The 24,664-nt window shown below is 40.9% G+C and overlaps 2 long non-coding RNA genes across 2 annotated transcripts; one reads left to right on the forward strand and one right to left on the reverse strand.

The window, feature by feature from the left end:
• Positions 1–10,427: 10,427 nt before the first annotated feature.
• Positions 10,428–11,099, forward strand: LOC129730243 (uncharacterized). The gene is made up of 2 exons (XR_008728814.1): positions 10,428–10,766; positions 10,821–11,099. It is a non-coding gene; the product is annotated as an uncharacterized LOC129730243 (long non-coding RNA).
• A 1,245-nt stretch (positions 11,100–12,344) lies between these two features.
• Positions 12,345–23,650, reverse strand: LOC129730250 (uncharacterized). Its single transcript, XR_008728815.1, has 3 exons — positions 23,089–23,650; positions 12,674–12,865; positions 12,345–12,618 (listed from the first exon to the last, which is right to left on the reverse strand). It is a non-coding gene; the product is annotated as an uncharacterized LOC129730250 (long non-coding RNA).
• Positions 23,651–24,664: the final 1,014 nt, after the last annotated feature.

Genomic DNA, 24,664 nt, shown 5'->3' on the forward strand with positions numbered 1-24,664 from the left:
CCTCTGGACAAAGAATGCAGTTCATTCTTGTTGGGTGCATGAAATCTCGAAATATTTTTATGGCAACTGGAACTCCAAATGTTTCTCGTACCATGGTTCGTCTAAGTATACCTGGAAATATTGTCTCGTATGTTTCATTATTGCTACTTCCCTTTTTTATAACTATTTGATTTTTGAAGACGTTCAATGGAGACTCGGTCATTTTGATGAGGCTCTCATTGTCGGAGTCTGCGGAATGCACTGTTGCTGCGTCTGATGATGCTTCGGCCTCGTTTGCATTTACTTCGTGTTGAATTCGCGAGAGTCCGTCGGCTACTACATTTTGTTTGCCAGGGCGATACTGAATATCATAGTCGAACTCTTCCAATCTCAACTTCATCCGAATCAATCTGTCGTTAGGTGTTTTCAAATTTAATGCGTACGTTAAAGGCATATGGTCGGTGTATAGGGTAAATTTCCGACCATACAAATAGGGCCTAAAATATTTGCACGCCCAGTCGATAGCCAGGAGTTCTTTTTCAATCGCTGAATATTTCTCCTCGGTTTTCGTTAGAGTGCGTGAAGCAAATACTATGGGTTTGTCTTGGCCGATAGGGCCTTGTGAAAGGACAGATCCCAGAGCGTAATTTGAAGCATCTGTAGTGAGCACAAATCGCTTCGAAAAATCGGGATATTGTAGTACATGACTACTTGTGAGAATGTTTTTGCAGCGGTTAAAGGAAGAGACAAACTCATGTGTGTGTCTGATTTCCTCTCCTTTTCTTAACTTCTGTGTCATTGGCTTCGCTATTTTTGCGAAGTCTTTGATAAATTTTCTATAATAACCGATTATTCCAAGAAACCCTTTTAGTTCCTTTTCGTTTTTCGGCAAAGGCCATTCCTTGATAGCTTTGATTTTCTCTGGGTTAGGCTTGACTCCCTCGGGAGTTACTATATGTCCGAGAGAAGCTACCTCCTTTCGAAGAAACTCGCATTTATCAATCTGAATTTTGAGATTGTATCTGCGTAAAGTTTCAAGAATTTTCGAAAGGTTTAATAAATGTTCTTGAAGACTGGTGGAAAAGATGATGATATCATCCATATACACCAAGCAAATTCTGCCAATATGTTCCCTGAGGACATTATCCATCACTCTTTGGAACGTGGCCGGTGCATTTTTTAACCCAAAAGGCATTCGGACAAACTCATGGTGTCCGCCGTCGACACTGAAGGCTGTCTTTTGAATGTCCTTTTTCTTCACCTCGATTTGATGAAACCCGGAGGCTAAATCGAGGGTTGTAAAATACTGACATTTTCCCAACTTGTCGAGAGTGTCGGTAATATTCGGGATGGGGTATCGATCGTCCACAGTTTTCTCATTTAACTTTCGGTATTCGATTACCAACCTCCATTTTCGTTGACCGGAAGCGTCTAACTTCTTCGGCACTACCCATACTGGGGATGACCAGGGGCTATTCGAAGGACGAATGATACCTTGGTCTAACATTTTCATGATTTGCCGCTGTACTTCCTCCTTATGGCAAAAGGGGTAACGGTAAGATTTTGCATACACGGGAAGCTCATCTTTGGTTGCTATTCCGTGGTGAATGGCACTGGTGAAAGTTAATTTATTGTTTTCGGTATAAAAAATATCTTCGTATTTATGAAGAACGTTCAAAAGTTTCGCTCTTCTGAGTTTAACTGATCAAGCCTAAGTTGATCGTCGAGAAGTTTATTTTTGCTAACAAGGCTGTTACTATGGACAAATGTCTCGAAATTATTTATCTCAATGTTCAACACATCGCAAATATTCAGTTCTCTGGAGACATCATCGCATTTATGAACATAGACCCTTGCTTTGTGGTCTGAGCATTTGTATAATCCAGAAGGAATGTGAATTCTCGGCAGCAATTCAATTTCGAAAGAAATCGCCATCGAGTCCTGAAGCTGGTATGATAATGGGTTTGATTTTGTTAGAATTCACTTGAATATATATAATTGGGATATTTTTTATTGAGCGGTATTGAGAGGTTTTTTATTTTTAAACTGTCGTTTGCTGTATCAATTACAGCACCCAATGATCGCAGCGTTTTGTACCCTATTAATCCATGAAAATAGTCGTGAAACTCAAATAAGAAAAATTTTTGGTTTGGGAGTGTTTTGTCGTGATGCAAGAAAGGGTTGAGAAAAGCATATTTGTTTACCAGGTATTCTCCGTTTATGTTTTCGATTTTTTGATTTGTTCCTATTTTTATACAACTTGCTGGGACTAATTTTGGAGAGATATAATTTTTATTGGCACCGGTGTCGATGAGAAACTTAAAGGCTCCAAATTTTAAAAAGGGTAAAAAATTGTTAGTCACTCCTCTTGTTGTGGGGGTTGTGCTAAATGAAAATTTGATTCGTCGCCAATAACTTCCTGTTGTTGGTTCGGGTCGTCGGTAAATGAGTCTTCCGTCTGTGTGTCTGTAACGTATGGCTCACCGAACTGATCTTCATTCGATGTGTCTGTTTCGTGCGTGTTAATCTGAGGCTTTTGGTATAGAGTGATTTGCCTAGAACCGTTTTGTCGCATTTGACCTGATGGGTCGGGTTTTATGCCGGGAAGTGCGTGCTGTTGGTTAGGTACCGGTCTGGTGGGAAAATTATTATATGGTGGTCTTGGGACATTTTGATTAAATTGTGGTCTGAAGGTTGAATTATAAAATTGGGGTCTGAAGTTTGTTGGTGCGGCTGGGGTTTGATCTTGCGGTCGGGAATTATTTGAAGGAAATTTCCTAACATTCTGATCGGGGTACTTATTGATCTGCCAATTGTTCTGTTGTGGTGTAAGTTTGAAAGTTGCTTTGGATTTTTTCTCTTTCTTCCGTTAATCCGCGTCGAATTGATAGACAGCGCTTTGGCGTGCTTCGTTTAAACTTTTTGGACGCGACGTTCTAGTGAGCGTCGAGCAGAGTTGCCAATGTTCCAGTTTAAACTGGGTTTTTCCAGTTTTTTTCAAGTGATCCAGTCAAACAGTTTAATCCCAAAATCTTCCAGTTTTTCTGTATATCTGCCAGTTTTATCCAGATTTTTTGGACACTCAAGCTCCGACTGGTTTGGAAATATATTTAGAACGTAAATTTTGTGGTTTGATAAGCAGCATTTTCAGTGTTGTATCTTCTCGCACGAAACACGGCCAAACTCAGGATGTGTTGTGCATGGTTGAAATAGAAAGACAAGTAAGTTCAGCTTTATTCTGAAACCAACAAATAGGTGTGATCAGATCATGAAGAAAAAAAATAATGGCAATGATGGGTTAATGTTATATAAAAATAGAAACAATCTATCTCAAAGATATTATATATAGGCGGTATTCTTCAAATTAATTTCAGTTGCGTAGCAGTTTAAAATTGATCGAATACACAGATGTGACGTAAGAAAATGTTGCATCAATTAAAAAAGCTTCATTTTCTTGATTTTGCGATAAACTGGTTGCGCAATTTAAAATTTTGCTCCTGTAAATGAAAATTTTCAGTTTACAATTTCAAAAAAATGTAGGCTCGAAGTTGCTGTATTTAAAACTTATATTGGATTCAATAACCATCACAGAGAAGCACTCTCACAATTTATTTTTTCGGTATTTTGTAAATTTATTCGGAGTCCAGTTTTTTCCAGTTTTTTCTTCAGCAATCTTCCAGTTCAATTGAAAATTTTGTTGGCAACTCTGTCGAGTACGGTTCATTCAATCCATCTATGAATGCGTTCGTAATCATGCATTCATAGTTCTCCGCCAGGGTTTTTGCGCAAATTCGCATCTCCCGATGGAGCATAATTTTGGCCGTGATGTCGGCTAAAAGCTCTCGACATTCACTATAAAATTCTTCAATACTTTTTGAATCTTGTTGTAAGTAATTAATTTTTGTTATTAAACTGCACAAATCTTTCGTCACCAAAATATTCCTCTAACGTTTTCTTTATTTCGCCCCATTCAGTGTTTGTATGATTTTGAACTAGCACGTCATTAGCTCGGTCTATTACCTTATCACGAATGATGCTGTACCATAAGGGTATAGCAGCTGCTTCGTGTTCTGGTGTGGGGCACAGTTTTTTGGCAAACAGCAGTTTACTTTCGACTCATGCCAACCACGAGGAAAGGGTTTTCGGATCGCCGCCATTTTTTTTTCTCTGTGTGGACTCATCACTGCGACCAGAGACATTTTGATCTATTGTTATATTGCCCAGGGGTTTTTTGTACTCCGCACTTCATATTATTGGCAGTATCACTATTGAAGTGAATGATACGCTTTTTTTATTTATATCCGTGCTTGTGTGTGAGAGTTTACCCTTACATTTCAAGCTTACTGCTCTACTATACCGAGCCTCTTTTCTATCCTACCAATATCGCCAAATTACAATTGCCTGAACTGAGGCTACACCTAACGTTCCTCTCTGGCCAGGTTTATTCTAAGAGGGACTTATTATGTCAAGAGGAAGGAGTCTTATCGAAACCTCGTTCCTCGTGCCAATATCGCCAATTAAAATTCCCTGTAGAGGGTAAGTATTTCTGAAATCAGTTTTATTATAAGAAGGACTTATTTTGTCAAGAGGAAGGAGTCTTATCAAACCTCGTTCCTCCTACCAACACCGCGTCACAATCACAATTCCCTGAAGAGGCACTCAAAGCTTCACCTCTGGTCAGGTTTATTATAAGTAGGACTTATATTTTTGTCAAGAGAAAGGAGTCGTATCGAAACCTCGTTCCTCCAGCCAAGACCGCGTCATAATTACAATTCCCTGAAGAGAACTATTATACGTTACCCAGAACAGTTTTATTATAAGAGGGACTTTTTTGTTAGGATGAAAGTCAGCAAGGGTACTATAGAATTCAGCTTGAAGGAAGGGGATGTAGTGGAGAGCCTGAGGATGAACCAATGTTAAAGTCCTTTGACAACCAAATGGCTTGATTCTACTAAGATTCGAACCCACGACCACTCGCTTATCAAAGCGGACTCTGTAACCTTGCGGCTACGAAGCCATATGGCGCGATCAATTTAATGGCATCGGGCACGCGCGATGCATCGAACCTTGTCACTGTTTCTGTCACTACCGGATCTACAGGCACTGTTTGACAAATATGTGTACTATTTGAGGCTACTGCTGCCTCTAAACTCACTATTTTTAAACGCTGTTGTTCTAATTGAGCCAACAGCTCATCAATTTTATTTTGAATTTCTTCGGACATTTTCCGTGTAAACATGCACTTGATTGTTGCAATTATTCGACTGCGCCGTAATATTTAATTTTATAAAGTTTCTTATGTTTATTTTCACTCTACTTACGATTAGGTTCGCGGTAAGTTGGTTCAAAATATGTTGGTTGCCGTCGCCTTGGGGGTGTAGATCTCTTAGCCGCGGTTCCGGTGATCCAGTGTTTGTGATCCGTCGCAAGTCCTTAATATCCTGTTAAAGATGCCTTCTAGCGGGTGACGATTTTCTCTCGTATCTGCCAGTCAGCGGGCGAATCAACTAACACTTTTCACTAATTTTGATTAAGAAGAATCCTACCGACCTGAGCCAGTTACATATGGATATCTTCGGGATGTGTTTTTAAAAAAAACCACAGGAGGGTTGTGTGCAAAGCCACGACCGCAAGGTTGAAGTAGAATACTTTTACACAGCTCTACTTACGGCTGTACGTTAACCTACGACCGGGCGAATCGGTTCGCGCCGCTTTTCGCGTTTAGCCTGGCAGAGGCCTAATGCGCACGGCCAACACAATAGAAAGGTGTTTTCACATTGAAAATTAGACACGGCTTTACTGGAGTAAGTGTTAGCAAATGCATCTACCGCTAATACCGCCGCTATCGTACGAAAGCGCCTCGTTTCATGTGGGGAATAATATCAACAACGAAAAATGACGCGCGTCTAAGCACACCCGAACTGTTTCGCCGTGCCGCTTCCATTTACTTCCTTATAACATCGGCCTCATGGAAGTGCCGGCTGCACCTACCGCTGAGGCTGTTACCATACTGGTACCCAAAACTATTAATTCTTCAAAATAAGTGTTTTATTTGTCCTCAAAAGAACAATTGTTCAATTCCATATCGGATATAATGCAATCGCATCTCTGTAATATTACCGACAGTAATATTCTTCTGAACATAATGATCCAACTTTTCCATTAGAGGAAGTGCCGGCTGATGGACGGCAAAAATCTCGCCCGATCGCTCGCGTTGGCGTTCGGTCTCAGGCAGAGGCCTGGAACGTGGTGACCAACCAAAGGGCAAGTGATTTGTTTAATTTGAAGGTAGCCACAGGCGCAACCCGCTGCTATATTCTGTTACTGCTGAGTGCTGATATCTGCTGCTACTACTGTCAACGTTGTGGAGGTCTATCCAGCTCACCGTCCAACTAATGAATGTAGCTAGTTTTCCTAGAAACACTCTTTTATAGCCGAAGGGTGCTTCGTAATAGGCCACGCCTTTCAGTTCAGTTTTACCATTTCCCAATGTTCTTTAGACGAATTATTCCACAATTCGCATTTGATTTTTGTATCCAGCGAATAAACACCGATGGTGCGCTCACACACGCAACGGTTTTAACCCGTATCTTATTGCGATTTGTAACATCAAGCGATTCCGTTGACTCGCTGTTGCGTGTTGCATCATGTTGCAACTTGGCAGCTGGGAGACGACGAAATTCTGTTAATGCTGATTGATTGAATCGACTTCATATTAGCTCTGCATAGTCGAACTAACTGCTTTTGTGAATGCGTTCTAACAGTGCAGTTTATTATTCAATGTCGGTTATGCTGATCGCAGCCTTTGCGCTGCCCCTACAGTGAGGGGTTTACTAAAAAAAGTGAAAGTTAGAAAACTACAACAGAATTTGATTGCATCCCGCACAGAATGTCTGCTTGTGTTGATGCCAGAAAATTATTAACCTTCAATTATTTTTTTATTTGCCTTGAAAAAAGCATGTTGCGGTTCAAAATCGGTTGCCAATTACAACCTTTGAGCTGCCCTAACATTGGGGGAATTAAGATACACGGACAACATGCACTGTGGAAGCTATTTCACATTCAGTAAATTAGACGGGTGCGACAAATTTAAATTGCTAGGATGCAACACAGAATGCTTGTTTGCGTTGACAAAAATTATTAACTTTCAATGACTGGTTTATTTGCCTTGAAAAAAGCATTTTGATGTTCAAAATTGGATTTCCTGATGGCAATCTTCATGCTGCCCCAACACGGGGGGAATAATGGCAGTCTGGCGACACACGCTGAGAAAAACCGCGCTGCTCCTGAGACGTGATGAGCAACCACAGGGCAAGCGATTTGTTTAATTTGAAGGCAACCACAGGCGCAACCGGCTGCTATGGTCTGTTACTGCTGAGTGCCGATATCTGCTGTTACTGCTGTCAACGTTGTGGACGGTCCATCCAGTTCACCTTCCGACTAATGAATGTAGCTAGTTTTCCCAGAAACACTCTTTTATAGCCGAAGGGTGCTACGTAATAGGCCACGCCTTTCAGTTCAGGTTTACCATTTCCTTATATTCTTTAGACGAATTATTCCACAATTCGCATTTGATTTTTGTATCGACTGAATAAACACCGATGGTGCTCTCACACACGCAACGGTTTTAACCCGTATCTAATTGCGGTTTGTAACATCAAGCGATTTCGTTTGCTTGCTGTTGCGTGTTGCATCATGTTGCAACTTGGCAGCTGGGAGACGACGAAATTCTGTTTATGCTGATTGATTGAATCGACTTCATATTAGCTCTGCATAGTAGAACTAACTGCTTTTGTGAATGCGTTCTAACAGGGCAGTTTATTATTCAATGTCGGTTATGCTGATCGCAGCCTTTGCGCTGCCCCTACAGTGGGGGGTTTACTAAATAAAGTGAAAACTAGACAACTACAACAGAATTTGATTGCATCCCGCACAGAATGTCTGCTTGTGTTGATGCCAGAAAATTATTAACCTTCAATCATTTCTTTATTTGCCTTGAAAAAAGCATGTTGCGGTTCAAAATCGGTTGCTAATTACAACCTTTGAGCTGCCCTAACATTGAGGAAATTAAGATACACGGACAACATGCACTGTGGAAGCTATTTCACATTCAGTAAATTAGACGGGTGCGACAAATTTGAATTGCTAGGATGCAACACAGAATGCTTGCTTGCGTTGACAAAAAATATTAACTCTCAATGACTTGTTTATTTGCCTTAAAAAAGGCATTTTGATTTCCGAAATTGGATTTCCTGATGGCAATCATCATGCTGCCCCAACACGGGGGGAATAATGGCTGTCTGGCGACACACGCTGAGAAAAACCGCGCTGCTCCTGAGATATGGTGACCAACCACAGGGCTAGCGCTGCTGCTAAGGAAAGACGACTGCTGTTGTCGCTGTCTAGAACTGTTATGAGTGGCTCCGGCTGAAACAGGCTCTTATATAGGCCAAATAGCATGTTTTCAATTGCAAGGTATATGATCCTGTCGACCGTGCTTGGGAAGCAAGCATATAACGACCAATCAGTGGTCGAATTTTTCATTTTGACAAGGCTCGACTATTTTCAATAGTACAATAGTGTGAATAATAAAATTACAACTATCTTATTTTGGGAAGAATCTTAGAAGATTTTCCAATCTATTGCTGCAAGAACGAAGGAAATCCATCGAATACTAACCGATTTATTAGCATTTGAAATTGGACATATTTTTCACTTTTTTCGGTTTTAGATTTTCATTTCACATCCCTATGTAGCCGAACTTCCTGAGAGAAGTATTCAACTTCAAAAAATTCTCAAACCTAGCTCTTTCACTTACCTTACCAATCAGATGAAAGCCGTTGTAGTGACTCGTGCTGTGCGTGGAACGTTCCTTTCTATATATCGGGTCGTCCTTCGTGAGGGCAGTGCACATTGAGAATACTATAGTTGTAGAAACGGTCTTTTATTCTCAACAAACACAACCTGTGGCTGATCGCCTGCCACTTGATCGCACGAGTCTGCATCTTGCCCAGCACTATAAAACTGGTACTTAGTTCAATGGTTGTGCCACCGCTCTGGTAGTACTGTGCCCTGCGGCCACAAACACACCCTACCTTCTTTCCTTTCCGGAAAAGATGCTGGAGCGCAACGATGTCGAAGTGGCGGGGTTCTAGCTGATCCAGTAGAATCCAGTCGGCACCCGGGGTGTTAAGCGATTTACTGTTACAGTACGGATGTACTGTTGGTACGCACTGCCCAGCCGTTTACCAAACCTAGCTCTCCTCAATATCGAATCAGTGTTACTGAAAGAGGTTGGCGTTGATGCTGTGGTCTGACCACAGTGGTCAACATATTCAATACATATTCGGAGATTCAATCCCGATTGAAGTTATTTTTTCTACTGTCACGACACTATTTTATGCGTTTTTAAATGAGCGCATTTTAACTCTTTTGCTCTTTTTTTTAAATAAAATGTAATTACCGATTGAAATATGATGTAAATCATATTTCAATCGGTAATTAGAAGTGATTCCGTGTGGTCCCTCTGACCGCACGTCCAGTATTTGTGCCGCGGTATTTTATCGTAAAATTTCCCGCATAATCAATAACCATAAAACGTGCCTACAACTAGTTCGGGATATAGTCACGACTGTATGGGCTATCGTTAAACCATATGGATTATCATTCGTTTATATTTATTGATTATGCGGATTATCACAAGTCCTGCTAGAGTCCTACAGAGGACTCTACAATTGGGTTGTTTAGCTATATCAGTTTTTTATATCATCTGAAAGATCTGCATTTTCTGAGTAATACGTGATTTAAAAAAGAATTCCATCGTTGTCCTTCGCTCTTTAAATCAAGATTTAAAACTGCTCGAAATCTGCTCGAAATCGCTACAATGACAGTTCGCCCACATACATAAGACATACGTAACACTGGCGTTTGTTTCTGGTACACGTTGCCCCATAGTACTCCGTACCTCGCCCTGTCAAACTGCTCGATAAATAATGAACAAAATGAATTTTCTTTTTCTCGGCCTTATCGAGCCCCAAAGAAAATCCCATAAGGAACTGTCAAACAGTTATTTACAAAATCAATGCAGCATTTTTCGAGTAGGAACGAGACAAATGCAGGGCTGCGCAGGTACACTGCCTTCAAAAACAACTCAAACAGAGGTTTTTTTTTACAGAGGTTGGTACTTTCGAGTAGTTCATTTTGTACCAACTTTTTTGGAAGATTTCTTCCTGAGTGTTACGTATGTCTTATGTATGTGGTGTTACGTATGTCTTATGTATGTGGTTCGCCCACATAAGACATACGTAACACTGGCGATTTTTTTTTTTGGTGCACGTTGCCCCACAGTACCCCGTACTTTTCCCTGTCAAACTGCTCGACGAAAAATGAACGTAATGAATATTCTTCTTCTCGTTTCTACGCGAGCCTCAAACAAAAAACGATAAGAACCTGTCAAAAAGTTGTTTACACTTTTTTCATTCATGTTGTCCAATTCTGTCTAATCCATCTTACCGAATTGATTACAAAAGTTTTCTCGTCATTCTTTTCAAGGATTTAAAAATTTGAATAAGTTCTTCTGTATTTAACGGTTTGAAATAAAAATGAAGATCTTGACTCCAGTGGAAGTGGAGGCGGCAAGCAGGACAAACATTATCGAATCAACCGACCAGTCATCATTCAAAGCCCATCGGCTGTCGGAATCCAAAACTAGAACGATTAAAGGGATGTGTTGATTTAGTTGTTTGTTAAACCATTGACTGAAAAGGAAGGGACATTTTTTCGAGAAGGTAATGATAATTGTATTCGATATTTAAAATGTATGTCTTATTCTACTCTTGCAGATCGGTTACCGGTGTGCTTACAGTTTATCGACAGTATGTGACAAATAATAAACAATGCACAGGAGCGTTGAAAATCAACAAATATCTAGAACTGCGGAATTCATCTGGCTATATTATTCATAGTAACCAAACAAACAAGTTACTTACAGGAACATTTGAGCGTTTCATGTTTTTAATAAGATTAGTTTTATTGATAAGGATACTTTTGAATGATTTTCCAAACTGGTTTGTTTTTTTTTTCCTGCGAATAAACAGAATGCGTTTTCTTTTTCATATAAATTTTTCGTTTTTACTCAAGATATATGATAAGTTATTAGATTAGATAAGTATTAGGTGTTTCCATGAATGGTTATAATTACAATTGCATGTTAACCCTGGAAAGATAATCCTATTTTAATGGAAAATTGACGCATGACTTTTAAATCATTGAAAATGCCAGTTTTTGTCTATAAATTTCCAATGAGTGTTAATTACGATATTGACACAGAATTTAGTTGTTAAAAAATGAGAACAGATTCGCATTATTTAGAGAAAAAAAATAGAGCAAGGTCACTAACAGCGAAGAGTCAAATTGACGCAGACTAACTTTCTGGGATTAATAACTACTATAATAGCAAACAAACCCCACCAAATAGTCGATAATCAATCGGCTTCCATTAAGGACGTACACTTTACTGGGACAAAAACATTAAGCATTGCCAGGTATATGTAAGCCGTTGTGGAACAGAGTGGTCTATGTGCCATCGAGCAAATTTTTGGGAGAAGAAATTTTCGAAAAATCTTTTAACAAAGAAAACAATTTAACTCGTTCAAAATCGCATACTACATAATACACATAATATGTCCATGTCACAGTAGACATTAAATGTAATGTATCATGTTACAAATTACATGTTACTGAAAATGTTACATATTCATGTTATATCACATATAACATGTTACAATTCAAATGAGGCATGTTACGTATTACATATCACATGTAACATGTTATATGTTACATGGCACATGATGTTATACCGACCTATGTACATAGACCACTCTGTTCCGAAAAAAATGGCTATTCTGTTTCAGACGAATTTCAACATAGTTTAAATCAGCTTTAAAGTATGATTATTTGAAATTTTTATAATCGCCCAAGTACAGTTTTTGAGTAAATGTGATGATTGCAAAAAACTCATTTTTGGAAAAAATGGTTTATTGACCACTCTTTTCCGCAACGGCTCATGTTATAGTATGTTCCTGACGTTTCAAAGTTAATTTTTGCATAATAAAACTGGCACAAACCCAGTGGAATGAAGAAATTCGCTATTAGAAGCGCGTATGCTTCAATTGGAACACCCAGGTGAACATGCGTCATCAGTGAACGACGATTTGGGAGAGTTTCAAGCGTTTGCGTGCGTATGGAAAGAAACCAATACAAGGAACGTTTCCTGGAATTTCAAGATGTAGTATGCTGGACGATAATGCGCGCTTCACGCGTGGAACATTTCGATCAAAACTCAAAACATAGCATATTGTGAGGCATAGAAGATTTTATTCGAATGAAAAAAAAAAAAATCTATTGAAAATTAAGTTTCGTGGACTGAACATTATTTATCATTTGCACATTTTTTTCACGTATATAAACTCGCTTTCGTAGCAGCCAGAAACCAGCTGATTGGCACACGTAATCACTCTCCCTGCAAGATCCTGGTGGGTATAACAATCTGAATGCATTTGAAATTACTCATCGTTAACTGCCATTGCTAAATCGTCTTCCCATCTGAGTTGTCGATAGTGTTGAAAATCCTGCATAATTCTAGAAAACAAACAAGAATGAAATAAAGACAATTAAACACAAATTATGAAACTACCGGATGTGCGTTTTTCTGTTGAGAATACGATGAATTTCGTGGATCGTTCGAGTTCGTGGATCAATCATTTTTATAAATTATCATTTCTTCCTGAAGCTTCACATGCTCTTCGCGGCTATCGAATTTATATACGGTAATAAAAATCTTTAAGCCCCATTCATGTATGAGCACGGAGTCCAAAAATTCAGTATGCTGCAAAAAATACAAAAAAAATATACAAAAATATACAAAATATATGTGTGAAAAAGTGGTTGGTAAACGGCTGGGCAATGCGTACCAGCAGTACACCCGTACTAATTGGCATAAAATAGACCCCAGTGTGGTCCATAGCATAATGCCCAGCAACTCCTATCCCTACCTCCACGTGGTATCAACTGGGATACGAGCAACCAAGGGAAGATCGGTGAACCGGTGGGAACTTGGTCGTATGCTGACAGGGAAGGGGGAGTTGTTCTCCTTGAAGAGCAGCTTGCCTGAGCGTCTGTTCCTCTGGTCAGGGGCGGCTCAAACAGCGACTGATCCGGAGCGGACGGCTGAACTATGAAATGCGGTGCCTCGCCAGCTACACCCAAGACGCCAGCCGCGTCGCGAGACTAGGCATCGCAGCCCTAGTAAGGCAGCATGCTGAAAATAAACATACTACGAACGAAGAAGGACAACGATTGGAAACTTGGTACAGTCAGGTTTTTTTACGCGGTTTTTTATACGCGTTTTTTTACGAGGTTTTTTTTACGCGGATTTTTGAAATAGCGCGGTTTTTTTTACGCGGATTTTTGAATTACGCGGTTTTTTTTACGCGATACCGCGCTAATTCAAACAAATTTTCATGAATTTCCGAATTAACGTGGGTTGAACCCGAAAACTTTAAGTGTTTATCTAGTAAAAGACTTAGTCCAAAAAATACTCTCCGCCCACCGAAAGATCCGGAATGACCGTCAAAAAGGACAGTTTTAAATACTAGTTCTAGTGTGTCTCGGGTTTTTTCTAAAGCCCTTCTTGCTGGACTACTTTACGCGGATTTAAAAAAAAACGTGTTTTTTTACGCGGATTTTTGAATTAACGCGGTTATTTTTACGCGGTTTTTTTACGAGGTACGTATCCCCCACGTAAAAAAAACCTGACTGTACTTGGAATGTTAGGACTCTGCTCGAACCGGCACGCGTGGGCATCTTGGCCAGAGAGCTACGGAAGGCAAAAGTGGAGGTAGCAGCCATACAAGAGGTGCGTTGGCCTAAAACCGGGGAACGTGAATTCCGGGCGGTCGATCCGACCGCAGGCACTTCTTTCAAGTATCACATCTACTACAGTGGCGGCGATAAAGCGGAACGGGGCGTCGGTTTCGTACTACTTGGAAACCAAATGAAGCGTGTTATTAGCTGGAGGCCTATTAATGACCGTCTATGCGTATTGAGGATCAAGGGCCTTATCAACGTGTACGCGCCGACAAACGATAAAACCGATGACGTAAAGGAGGAGTTCTATGAGCTCCTCGAGAAAACGTATGGAGAGTGCCCACAACACGATATAAAGATCGTCATCGGAGATACGAACGCACAAGTCGGACGAGAGGAGTTCTTTTGTCCCGTTATTGGTAGGGAAAGCCTTCACTCTACCACCAACGACAACGGCTTGAGGCTAGTGAATTTCGCCGCGGCCAGAGGAATGGCCATCTGTAGCACCCATTTTGCACGTCTGAATATTCGGAAGCACACCTGGAGACACCCCAATGGAGAGGCCTGCTCCCAGATCGACCACATGCTGATCGACGGCCGGCACTTTTCAGACGTCATAGATGTGCGGTCCTTTCGAGGGCCAAACATCGACTCGGATCATTATCTCGTGGTAGGCAAGATTCGCGCCCGGTTGTCCAATGTATTTAAATCGAGATCGGCGAGGAAGATACATCTGGACATCCAGAGGTTATCAGCAAAAGAAGTTGCTGCAGAGTATACTCGGAAAGTTGATAGACGGATCGGTGGACCAGCTGGAGTGGACCTGAACGAGCAGTGGAAGCACATCCATGATGCGGTCAGCGAGACAGCGCGAGAAGTGATAGGCATGACAACGGGAACCACGCGTAGTGGGTGGATCGATGCTGAGTGCCTAGAGGTGACGGAGAAGAATTGAGCCTACGCCAACACGCTGTTGGAAGCAACATTTCGAAGTGGTGTTGAACGGCGAGGAAGGGAGGAGAGTCGTCGAGGGGAACAGGATAGAAATTGGGGAGGACGGACAAGTTGAGGACCCACCAACATTGGACGAAGTGAAGAATGCTTGCAAAGAGCTAAAAAACAACAAAGCCGCTGGGAAGGACGGCTTACCGGCCGAACTTTTCAAAGTTGGGAGCGAGCGGCTGTGTAGTGCAATTCACCAGATTATCCTAAGGGTATGGTCTGAGGAACAACTACCTACGGACTGGTTGGAAGGACTCATATGCCCTATCTACAAGAAGGGACATAGGCTCGAGTGTAGTAATTATCGAGGCATAACCCTCCTCAATTCCGCTTAGGCGACATCCATAAAGTACGTCACGCAAATTTTGATCAAAATTGACCCCCCCCCCCTCCCCCCATTGTCACATTTTGTCACATATTATAAAATAAATTACGTCTCAATCAACATATTTTAGTATTGCGTATACCTGTCATCACATTTCACGATTTGCAAACAATATTGACTGGTCCTGATGTGCGCTTCACACCAACTTTGATCACGACATTCAAGTGTTTTTGGATCCACCTCGAAATCATCTGGATCTACGTACTCAGCAACCGTAGGAAAACCATCGATAAATAAATCACCCCAAACTTCGGCCAATATATTTCCTGCAAACTTGAATTTTTTTTCTCTAGCTCGAAATCCGTAGTGCGAAGTTGCGAATCCAAGTGCGACCCGAAGTGATCGTGGGAGATGATCAGGCCTGCAAGCTCTCTGCTAAGAGGTGACATCCTTCGTTCCACACGATTAAATGCACTTCTCTTTGGAGCATTCGTTGCAATAAAAAGAGCATCTAAGTTGTATTTCAAAAATTGTGTACTGCAACCTGAATCACTTTACGATAGCGCGGATTTTCAACTATTATAATGGAACTGGTGTCACCAAACCATCCGTTTTCATAATGGAGTCAAATTCATCGATTTCCAGCAACCGCTTGAAGTCGACTGCATGGGAGTAAGAAGTGGAAGATGCATGTTTCCCGGATCGAATAGCAACGCAGGTTGGACTTGAATATCCAACTTCAGCTTGACCTAATCCATTACGCTTTACCTCGATACCTGCTGTAACCGACGGTATCAGCTTGTGACGCTGAGCCACAACCCAGTCGTGATCTGGGAGACTGATTTTATACTCAACATGCATCAGCATGGGAGCCTGCTTGTTGGCTGCTGTCAAGCCAATCACAACTCTCGCCTTGTCGTCCTGACTTAAGAATGCCACTTCGTTTGGTCCAACCAATGAAGCCACCTGCTCCAAAGCTCTTATTGTGGCAGTACAAAATCGTCCGTCTTGGTGGTCTTCATGTTTTGCGTTACTGGCACGAAGCAATCTTACTGGTACAGTATTCACGTGCCGTTTACCCTCTGCTGTGTTAGCACGACGAGGTAGCAGTCGAAGATAAGTTGCTGATCTGCTCAGATGGAATCCTTTTTCATGTAGAGCCGACGCTAACTCATCCAGAGTTTTCACACTTCTCATGCTTTCGCATTGCCGTCGCTCTTGAGCTGCCGAGCCATGCAATGCAATGTCACAAATCTATTTCCGATTGCTGTTCTTCCAAACGTGGGCGACCAATTGTTGCCCTTGCGTTAATGAATTGAGCTGTAATTTTGTTTTGCACATCAGTGATCAAAATTTGTTTTTTTTTTCAAATGAAATTACATACCTGCTTCTGGAATTGCTTCAATTAGTTGCAGTTTCGAAGACTTCACCTGGTTCCTGTGTTTTTGTTGTCTAGCTTGTTCAAAAATTTTCGTTTTCAGATCTTTCTCAAGTTTGATTTTTTAAATTGTCAATCCACGAAGTACTGTGGTTTCTTCGCTCGTAATCATACCAGCCGAATGACGCTCTTTAAGACGTAGTACTTGTTGCGTCACATCATTAAACTCGGTTTTTAACTTTTCTTGTACCGGTGCTGAGCGCTTCGAACATCCGGATGTACTAGGATGTGGTGAAACTTTGGCCAGAGTATCCTGAGATTTATTTTGCTTCGTATCGACCGAATCGATAACAACAGTTTTTGATGAGTTTGCAGCAGTCTTACCCCAAAACGGTAACAGTTTTCCTCTTCGGTTCAACGCAATTCCCTCAAGCTCACGAATTTTACACCGCACCAACGATTCCAGGTTTTCGGCAGATTCCTCACCCTTCGTTTCTTTCCAAAATTTGACAGCGTTGTTTTGGCATACAGATTTATTTGTTTCCGGATACGCTTTCACAAAAGCATTATACAAACAACGGAATAATTCATTTTTATCCATTGTGTACGCTTTACTTCACTATCAAACTATTTGAATTACACAGCCTGAATAAATAAATGATTTATCAATCACTTTCACCAGTGTATCATAATAGACTGCTTGTGTCAAAGAGAACGGAGAAGCGTAAACGAAGAGGCATTAGCAACACCCAGTGATACCAGATGTGCAGATTAACTTGCTAAATGTAAATTTTTGGAGTAAATTTTTATTAATTTGCAAATACTTGCAGTTTTTCAGGGTTTCTGTAAATTTTAGTACGAGTCTCTTATATGTACGCCGATTTTCTCAAAATGTGTGCAGCTTTTTTTCTTGTTTCAAGCAAATTTTTCGAGCAGTTTCAGACCATTTCTGAAAATATCCGGCATCTCTGGAACAACAGACCAGTGAGTCAGCAGCAATGTTAGCCCCAAGCGAAGCAAAGCAAAAAAGATAGAGATGCCAGTAAGATGGTTTTTACATTATTGGAATGAAATTAGGCTCACACAGATCATTTGAAAAGTAAACCTGGTGCAGGTGTTTTAAAATAAAGGGAAAATGGTCAATTTTCCAAATCATTTTTTTAGTTCCGAACATTCTCCATGTGACGTCACGCAGCTTCACACCCCCCCCCCTACGTCACAAATCGTCACGATTTTCTTAACCCCCTCCCCCCTATATGCGTGACGTACTTTATGGATGGAGCCTTACAAAATTCTCTCCCGTATCCTGTTCCAGCGACTGAGGCCGTTGCAGGAAGCCTTTGTTGGAGAATACCAATGCGGTTTTCGAGTGGGGCGATCTACAACGGACCAGATGTTCACCTTGAGACATATCCTCGACAAGTTTCGAGAACACAACCTGCAAACACATCATCTGTTTATAGACTTACGAGCGGCGTACGATACAGTGAAACGCAACGAGCTGTGGCAAATAATGCTAGAACATGGTTTCCCAACTAAACTGATTAAACTGATACGTGCGACGCTCGACGGTTTCACATCATGCGTCAGGACAGCGGGCAAATTTTCGGACGCGTTTGTGACGTTAGATGGTCTGAAGCAAGGTGACGGGCTCTCGAACTTGCTGTTCAACATAGCTTTGGAAGGTGCGATACGAAGGGCAGATGTGCAGAGGAGCGGCACCATCATCACTAAGTTTCACATGTTTCTGGGCTTCGCGGACGACATTGATATAATTGGTGTTAACCGTAGAGCAGTTGAGGAGGCCTTTACGGCTCTCAAAAGGGAAGCTGCGAGAATTGGACTCACCATAAACACTGCCAAAACGAAGTACATGGTGGCTGGCAGAGAGCGTGGTAGTTGTACGGGTGTTGGTGCTGCGGTGGAGATGGATGGGGATACTTTCAAAGTGGTCGACGAATTTATTTATCTTGGTACTCTCGTGACATGTGACAACGAGGTGAGCCGCGAAGTGAAGAGAAGGATTGCGGCGGCAAATAGGGCTTATTACGGATTGCGTAGCCAGCTTAGGTCCCGTAGCCTACAGATCCGTACGAAATTTGCGCTCTATAGGACTCTAATCCTCCCGGTGGCGCTCTACGGACATGAATCGTGGACGTGGAAGGAGGCCGATCGACGGGCGCTTGGGGTCTTCGAGCGTAGAATCCTGCGATCAATACTCGGAGGCAAACTAGAGAACGGGATGTGACGCAGGCGCATGAATCACGAGCTGTACGAAGTATACAAACACGCTGATATTGTCAAGCTGATGAAACACGGCAGGTTACAGTGGGCTGGCCATGTAGCACGGATGGCGGATGAGCGACCGGCAAAGATAATATTTAGTAGAGAACCGAATAGAGGCCGACGACTTCGAGGCAGACCGCGCACGCGCTGGATGTGTGCTGTCGACGAGGACGCCAGAGCAGCGGGTGTAAGGGGAGACTGGAGAGTAGCAGCCCAAGACCGAGTTTTGTGGAGACGTATTCTGGACTCGGCATAGGATCTTAATGATCTGTCGCCATAAAAGTAAAGTAAAAGTAAGTAATGTGTGAAAAAGAGAACATTGATTCATACAATTCCTTCTTCTTTTTCCGTTAGTAATTCATTTTCTAAATAAAGACTCATGCGATATTGCTGCTCATCAGTGAATATGTTCGATATTTGGTACCATTTCAATATATTTTCAATTTTTGATAAATGTCGCCCATACTTGATATATTTATCAAACAACGTTCGACGCTCAAACTTGTACTTTTCGTACGTACTTGCAATAAAATCTATTGAAAGATCATGACAATCTCTGAAAAAACAAGGAATAAAAACATGCTTTTTGTTGATTTGAGCTAATTTAACCGATGACTAACGATTTTTTTTCCCCGATCAGGAAATGTGGCTACAAGCTCTTCGAGTAACTGGATGCTGTTTCTTGTTTGCTCCATATTTGCATCGTCATTACCAACATTTGACGAACCAGCACGTGCAAATATGCCTTTTTGCAGACGAGTTTCCTTTCTTGTTACATTCTTCGATTTTTTTATAGGTGATTTTCGCTTTGTTATCCGGGTTAAAACCTTAACCCCATACTTTCGCTCGCCCCGATACTGCTGAATCCAACCACCAGACCCGTCACAGGTGCCTCGAAGTATGCTGAAGTAGCAAGATCCGGTAGCCGTTTACCTCCACCAGGTCTCCAAGGAAACTCGTCCGCAATGACTTTCTCCCAAGCTGCAACTGGCACAACTGACGACGAAACCATGCTCACCATGAAGCATATTTCACTGGTCGTGGAATGCATCAACACTTTTCGCACTTGCAAAAGTAGAGCTGAACAACTGCAATCTGCGGTGATGCTCGCTGGACCGTGAAATCATCAAGATTGCTAACTGGAACACTTGCTCAGGAACAAGAATTACGAGCTTGTTGACTTCCTCAACGTACACAAAATAGACATTGCTATCATCACGGAGACTCATCTCAAACCTGAGGAAAACATCTTTCTTCCCGATTACCGACTTGTACGGCTGGATCGAGCATATTCTTCTGGAGGAGATCCCCGGTCATTTCCTTCTAACAGCATCTGAAAAAGCCAATGCACTTGGACAGCATTTTGTCAACTCTGACAATTTTGATCATGCTATGGTTAACCCGCACCAGCATGCCGTCCAGGAAGTAATAACTAGAGTCGCCGATCTTCCCTCAGTCATTCCCGATGAATCTAAAACATCTGCTGATGAGGTGTTAGCTGTCATCAAGCGTACCAAGAACATGAAGGCCGCCGGTGTCGATGAGGTCCTCAACCTGGAGTTGAAAAACTTGAGTCGAGACATTTTCGAACACCTGGCAGCGATCTTTAATAAGTGTCTGGAGCTCATCTACTTTCCGTCACCCTGGAAGCTGGCTAAAATGATTCCCATCCACAAACCCGGTAAGGACCCTACCAACCAGACTTCCCGTGCACGCGCTTTTTTTTTCAAGCGACGAGAGAAATCTTTCTCTCGCTCGTAGAATTTCCATGCATGTGCGACGAGACGAGACACGTCACATACAATTTGCAGGTTGCTCTTTCGCTTCTCTTTCGGTTCGGATTGCGATGCGCAAGGCGATGTTTCATCGCACTACGAACTGAGCGAGACGCCCGTACTGTACACAGGGTTGCCACATTTAATTTTGTATTTTTGCTCGGAAATATCTGTATATCTGTTTCACGGGCCAAAAAATCTGTATAAAAAATCTGTATCGAGCAAACTAAGAATGTTGTCACAAAATATCAAAAAATTGGTCGCAGTGACGAAAACACCCAACACGGAAAAAAAAACTAAGAATGTTGGATGAAAAACTTCTTCCTTATAGAATATATTTAAACAAATCACTATTTTTTGCTTTAGCTTAATTTTTTGTTGGTGTGGTGGTGAACTTATTTATAATTAGGCGATAATCAAATGCAGTAACTGAACACGATATTGCTTATTTTTATTACGTGATGTTCATGCATGTCTTTGTTAATTTAATTTTAGTAGCTCCTGCTTGGTTAGCAACCTAGCTTTTAGCTTTCAAAATTGAGCTCATAAGCTTAGGGCCCATGATATTTCTGGCCTTAGACTTGCTGAAATTATATATTAAATATATATTGAATGCGTTCTACACAAGCTGAATAATGTGGAATTATTGAAAAAAATCGCACAAATAATCTCAGTAACGGAAGCATGAATTTACCATTTGGCATTATGGCGTCCAACTAATCAGACCAAGTTAAGCCATCTGTTTCAACGGATCTTCCGGTCAAAAAGTTTGTTCTTAGCGAGGAAAATTCGTTATCCAAGTCTTGTCGATCAGTTACTGTTACGAATGTGGGAAATCAATCCAATTAAATTTTCCAATTTTACGAATGTTTTAGGATTAAATAAAGTTACCGTTTTACAACAGGATCGATAGAATCGAACAGCTTCACATTTTGTTTCACGAATTTTAATTAGAAATCTCGTCAAATATTTCGAAACGTCATTTTTCGCCTTCGTCTAAGCCTCATCCCTCTTCTTCTGCAACGATACCAACATAAACAGCATCAGGTTTTTTTCACAAAAGTTTGAAAGTCGTTGAATCGAATTAAACATTTTAAGAAATTAATTTCAGTTCAAATAGCAAAAAATTCTGTAAAATTTGTATTTTTGACAATATTCTGTAATTCTGTAATACAGATTCTGTAACGCTTTTTTAGTTCGAAAATCTGTAAAATACAGAAAAATCTGTATATGTGGCATCCCTGACTGTACATACTTGATACAGCTCGTGAGACTTTCTTGTGTACACAGACTTCCTGTACACGCGCTTTTTACTGAAACGACGAGAGGTTTCTTTTCTTTTTTTTCTTCGGTAAGAGACTGCGGCGCACCACACGTTGTCTTATCGCTTTACGAACTGAGCGAGACGCCCGTACTGTACCTTAGTGAAACTGTATATTAGAGAAATGACAAAGCACTCACCGTTGAGGAAACTGTCAACATCAAAACGGGCGAGCTGTATAATTTTGCATTGCCGTTATCCGTTTTGATGTTGACAGTTGCCTTAACGGTGAGTGTCTCTGCGTCTCTCTGGTGTATAGGCTGCCTACCGTACCTACATACGTGTCGTGTTCTCCTCCGATTTCCGATGGATCTTGCATCATGCAACTGCCGCTTCACTCTACAACGTTAGCCGAAAGAATTAACTTAACTTGTTGGTGCCTGCAAGGCGAACCGTTTTTCTTGCATACTCTCTCACCAAACATTAAACTCTCTCGCTCTACAAGTTCGCACACGTACAGTCTTTCGTTTTAGCCATTCGAAACACGTCATACTCACACTAACACATGCTCTTTTAGACTATACAAACTCATGACACACACACACATGATTGCACACGAAGCAGGCCATCTCAATTATCTCTCGGATTTGCTCTCAACGAATCCAAATGAAGCATTCAGTCGGTTATTTTTCGACAAATGATTCAAAAGCACGCCTATGTCGGCTAAATTGAATGTCGAATCGAAATATGAGATCAAGACTAACATTTAAATTGGCCGCATTTCCAATGTTGTTATTAATTCAATGTTATCCCAATTACTTCCCCATCACTCTCTACAATCCCTTCCTCCCCTACTCTTTGTTAGTAGTGTCTTTTTTTTATATATATATATATATATATACACACATATACACACACATACACATATACATACATATATACATACATACACACATACATACATACACATACATATATATATCAGCGATCGCAGCCACAAATTTGAAGCCACGTTGATTTACCTCAAAGCTCGTTAAAATTTCTGCCTTTCCTCTCTGAAACCATCAGTCGACACAAATATATCAGTATTTTCTTCCCGCGTATTTTTTTTTTCAGCTCAACATCCCAAAGAATGCGTATCTCTTCTTGCAACGGATGGTTTCTCCACACACATTCTAATCTACTGCACTCTTTCCTAAATTCATTCTCAACTCACCCACTTTCATCGTGAGCAATATCCAGCTCTAGCCAGGTCTCAAACCCTTGGTCATTTACCAGGAATTCCAAATCGTTCCATATACGTTTCACACAGGATTACACACCTTAGACTTCACCATGGATGCCAGAATCATTTCTTCAAATGTTTTCACAATTCAGATATGTAGACACCAAGGGGATGGCAGCCCTATCTAAACTCTACACGATTGACAATCGCCCACATATCGGGGCTATATTTAAAATATAGCCCCGAGTCAGATGCCCAGCAAAAATTCCATATACCTGCCACTTTAGTCGGGAAGACTCTTTACTCCTTTAAACTAGAAAGATGTCATCCCCCTGGTAGACACACATCAAAAACATGTAAATTCAATCCATTAAAATTTTGACGATTGGCCAAAAATTCCAGGTAAAACATTAAATCGTGTGCGGCTAATCTACCGGTTATAAGGCTTCACGTCTTAATACAAGCTTAAATGCCTTCCAATGATGACATATCTTAACATCTGGCATCACTGAACTCCACATTAGCCATTTGACGACTGTTTTTCGATGCCTGTTATCAGGGATACCAAATGTACAGATTTTTCTGCAGAACGCAGATTTTTTTTTTTTTTTTTTTTTTTTTTTGAGCCCGTGTGCAGATATTTATTGATTTGCAGATATTTACAGTTTTTCCACGGTTTCTGCAGATTTTTTTCAAAGTCTCCTTATATTTGCGCAGATTTTCTTAAAATGTGTGCGGATTTTTTTTTGTTTTTTTACAGATTTTTGCCTGCGCGAGCGAAATTTTTTTTTTTTTTTTTTTTTTTTTTTTTTTTTAGCTTTCGAGCACATATTTCCGGTTTTTCGAGCAGTCGCAGACATTATTCAAAACCATCTGGCATCTCTGCCTGTTATATACATATTTACATGAGAGATCTGTCAGTTGAAACATTGAAACTTATATACTGAAATGTGCGACCGGCTGACCTACTTTGTTCTTGCAAAAGTACATTCGGAATTGCCGTTGCATTTCAGTTTTAATACTTTTCGCATAGAACTATAAACGATAGAAGGAATTAGTGCGGGGTAAGTATTATTGTAATAAGGTTTATTTAACTTTGTTTTTCGTTCCAGGACTACTCTACTATAGGCAAGAATTGCGTAAGGAAAATCGGATTACTCATTCGATTGAAGACAACTTTTCATTCTTTTGGTTTTGCGGGGTTTTTTTTTTTTTTTTAAGTTTTCAATTTATTTAATCATTAGCTTCATGGTAACATTTATTCAAAAATATGATAGAGATGCATGTCGTTGAATTTGTTTGGCATTCGCCTCGCTCTTTTTGGTCTTGGTGGGTGATCGTCGGGCTGATCTTGTTCGTATTCTATGTCAGCCGAAGGAACCGCATCAACTTCCGGAACCTTCTTAGCATCTTGGACGTTACGAGAATAGGTGACACCTCTATCGCTCCTCACTACAATTTTGGCGCCTTCCCTAGCAATAACCGTAAATCGTTCGGATCCAAAAGTAGGGTCAGATTTAACCCTTTTCGGTTGTGTAATGATGACGTTATCTCCCATCGCTATATC

This window comes from Wyeomyia smithii, chromosome 1 (assembly GCF_029784165.1).
Source record: "Wyeomyia smithii strain HCP4-BCI-WySm-NY-G18 chromosome 1, ASM2978416v1, whole genome shotgun sequence".
In the NCBI taxonomy this organism is placed as follows: domain Eukaryota; kingdom Metazoa; phylum Arthropoda; class Insecta; order Diptera; family Culicidae; genus Wyeomyia; species Wyeomyia smithii.